Here is a 4,407-nt window from a genome sequence, read left to right as displayed (position 1 = left end):
ATCATTTCATTAATTAGGGTAAGTTAACATCTGTGACAGGACAAGTCCAAGGTCCCAGGGATTTAACCCAACAAGAGTTTGTTTCTTGTTCAAGTCACAGGGCCAAGTGAACTGGAGAGGGATGGGAAGTTGGTTCCAGGCAGTCATGTATAGACTCAGGATCTACCAACATCCTCTAGGCTCCTTGGATTCCTGTCTGCAGGTGGCAAACGAGGAAAAAGAACAAAATACCCATGGAAGAACTTTATCAATCAGGACTGAAAGAAACATCACTTCCCCTGAGTTCAAAGGTCGATTCAGTTGTGTGGTCATGCCTAAATGCAGATATAGGCCACTATGTCCAGAAGGGGGAGGAGATCTACACCTTGGTGAACTCTAGCAGCCTCTGCCATGAGGCATGTCCTATGTTCAGGTGGAGGGAGAGAGGTCCAGAGAAGCCATGGCACTTATCTAATGTAAAGCCTACCCCAGCCTGGCACTGAAGTCCACCTTTTCCCACTGTTCTATACAGAGTTCTTCATCCACACCTCCCACCCCATCCCCGCAGATAAAGTCTCACTTTGTAGCCTAGGCTGGCCTGTAAATTATAATCTCCTGTCTCAGCACCCCTGAGTTCTGGGATTATAGGTGTGCAACACACTTAGTTCTTTCCACACTTCTTGGTCCATATATTGTTAATGGACGTGACATGCCCACTCCCATTTGCGTGTGGAGAATTCCTATTGGCAGAGACCCATAGGACTTTGCCTGAAGAGGTTCTTAACTTTTGAATCTGCTAACTTCTCTAAAGAGGTTACCACTGCTTGTTCTAAGAGAGACGAAGGCAGAAGCTGGCCCCTGTAACGCATACCACACCAGTCTATCAAGGTTTCTCCGGGACACTCTCAGACTGGTGTTCTGCCCCTTCAAGCTGTCAGTTAATTGGCATTATGCTTGCATGATGCTTTCCCCCAATCCCTGGATTGACATGGTGTTGAATTTTATGCTTCCAGAATTTCTGAAGTCTTACTGTAGACGATGCACATCATAAATGCCTATTTGTGTATTTTGACTGATAAATGTGGTGTTTTACAAGGTCCACATAAAAGTGGCATTAAGGGGAGGGAGTTTGGAGTATAGTCACCATGGGGAAGAAACCTCGGTGTTACTTTTTTCCTGAGTCATTCCCTCTCTTCTAACCCAGCTCCACACAGTAGACTTGGCTAGTGTTCCTGTACATCCTCTCCCAGACTCTGGCTTCTGGTGTATCCTCACACTCCTTACAACTGCATGTTTAAATATTGCCTGCAATTAAATAATTGCTGGTTTTACATCCTCCTACCTCTCCCAGACTGGAAACTCTGTAGTCAAGCAGAACTCACAGTTTTCTATCTATCTATGTGTTGATCGATTCATCCATCCATCCATCCATCCATCCATCCATCCATTTATCCATCCATCCATCCATCATCTAGGTAGCTGTAAACACACACATATGTGTGCAGCTGTATGTGCCTGTGAATGTACAGAGAGAAAGGCCAGGAAGATGGTGTCAGGTGTCCTCTTCATCACTTTTCACCTGTTCTTTTGAGATAGAGTCTCTGTCTGAATCAGGGACTAGCATTTTCTCAGCTAAAAGGGACTAGCATTTTCTCAGCTAAATTGGAATCCACATAGCCACAGTGATCCTTCTGTCTCTGTCTCCTTTTAGAGCTGGGCCCTATAGGCTTTCAGGGCGCCCAGTTTGTTATGTGAGTGCTGAAATCCAAAAATCTGATCTTTGTGATCATGTAACAAATGCTCTTAACCCCTGAGCCATCCCTCCACCCCAGAATTCATGTATTCCTTAGTTATTGTATATCAGTCAGTTAATGCTGCATGATAAACAGTCTCTAAAGTCAGTAATTTACAATAACAACTATATATTCTCACCAGCATGTCCATAGATTCACTGGGTCTTCATTGACCTAGAAAGTGTGCAAGCATCATAGCGTATCTGAGAACCTACATAATTTAAACATCATTGCTAATTTAACTTCTCTGAATCTAACTCCAAGCTGTTCTTATATCCATGAAAAAGGCACAAGGAACAGCAGAAGGCAAGTCTCTCAAAGTCTAGTCTTGGAACTGGCCCACAGTCCCCTCTGCCCTTGTCTATCAATAAAGTATGCCATGAGGCTGAGCTCAGGCTCCAGGCGCTGATAAGGCATGCTCTGATCCTCATTGGAGCTACTGAAAAATCACACGTGTAGGGTGAAGATACAAATCTGAACATTTCTGAGCAATGCTGCAGTGTATCACATGGCTGCATCTCCATTAGCCAGCGAGCAGATTGCACAGCACATCACAGCTGTAAATTAGTGTCATTTGAATGAATGTATAGAATATGCTAAGTCAATTAACCTCTCTAGGCTGCAAAAGAGAAAATCACTAGTGGGTAAGGATGAACTAACGGAGCAGGGTAATACGCGAAGAGATTGATTTGCGTTTGTTCTTCCCTTTCCTCCAGCAGGGGAGCTGGGTGGAGCTTGTGTGCAGCCTCCACAAGGAGGAACAGAAACATCCAGCATCCTGGAGATGTCCCCAGATTTCGTTCATGTCTCAGCCAGGGAAAATGAAGACTGTCACCTGACAGAGCAGAAGGTGCACACACACTACATAAACACCACATACACATCACACACATACATTATCACACACACATACACACACAGTACATAAACACCACATACACATCACGCACATGCATTATCACACACACACACACAGTACATAAACACCACATACACATCACACACACACATTATCACACACATACACACACTAAATAAACACAACATACACATCACACACATACATTATCACACACACATACACACACAGTACATAAACACCACATACACATCACACACATACATTATCACACACACATACACATACTACATAAACACTACATACACATCACACACATACATTATCACACACACATACACACACAGTACATAAACACCACATACACATCACACACATGCATTATCACACACACATACATACACTAAATAAATACCACATGCACATCACACACATACATTATCTCACACACACATACACACACTAAATAAACACAACATACACATCACACACATACATTATCACACACATACACATGCTGCAGGCTGCAGGAATATATCATAAGAACTCAGCTGGTTATGGCAACTAACCATATAGTTATACCATAACCAGGTAGTTCCTCACTACCTGGAGGAATCAGGAAATTCTTCCAGAGGAAGCCAAATCCCAAGGAGTTTTTGGTGTTGCTTGGCTTGTTATATATCAGCTGTATTCTGTTATGAAAATCATGTGTGCCTTCATAGTTTTCCCAATTGACTTTTCCCTAAGAAGGGCTAACAGTGTGGATTGATCACTCTCTGGACATACACATTCCAGGTATTTGGAGAATAGCCTCAGGAAAGGCTTTCTCTGGAATCAGATATCTCCCTTGGCCACTTTCAAGGACTAGTAGTAATAACAGTCCACATGCAAGCTTCCTGATTTAAGACAAATTCCACAAGGAGACACCACCTAGGTCAGGTGGATGTTCAGTAATAGCTTTACACAATTTAGCTCGGAACCCTCCTCTTTCTTACAGCCTTACTAACTTTATAGACCTCTAACTCCTTATCTAACCACTTCTAGGAATATTTGGATAACCTTCTGCGCTGACAGCTATGCTCAGTCAGAACCCCAGTTCAAGCCTCCCTGTAATTATCATCAGTGGCAGCATCCGGCCAGGTCCATCCCCAGATGGAGGAAAGTACCTTATCAGAGATACCTCCGTACTTTCTAAGAACAGACTACCCATTTGAGAAGCCTGGCGGATGTGCCAATTAAGCTTTACTTCCTTCTTTCCCAAACCTTACCTCTAGTTCCAGATCTCCCTTTAACTATCACCAGAGGCATCTAGCTGTATACAGGTTGCCTAGTGACTGAGCACACTTTCCCCCACCCTGCAGAAAAACGACAGATAGTTTGGACAGATAGGAGCCACAGGAAAAAAGAAGACAGTTTTATTTTCTCCCATTGACCTGGCAACTTATAGATTCTTAACATTTTCTACCAATCACGTTTAAGATTATAGTTGAGCACATCAGAGCCCTCTTCTTAGATATTACCTGAATCTAGCCTTTAGTTAATTCATTTCCTCATTGGTCACTTCCCTTTGGGGTTGCAAATGATAATTAACGGTTATTGTCTCCCTATGTGATTCTTATCACCCCTCCGTTTGACCCTGGAAGCCTGGCTTTGCACTGCCAAGGGAATACTGCTTGTAAGTGTATATATACCAGGACTCCCAGGGCATGAGGAGGACAGAGAAGAGAAAAGAGAATGGAAGAACTAGATGGGTAAGAACTTGAGAGGAACAAACTG

Source organism: Peromyscus californicus, unplaced genomic scaffold, assembly GCF_007827085.1.
Source record: "Peromyscus californicus insignis strain IS unplaced genomic scaffold, ASM782708v3 Scaffold_24__1_contigs__length_46423439, whole genome shotgun sequence".
Classification (NCBI taxonomy): domain Eukaryota; kingdom Metazoa; phylum Chordata; class Mammalia; order Rodentia; family Cricetidae; genus Peromyscus; species Peromyscus californicus.
Note: the sequence above shows the minus strand (reverse complement) of the source record.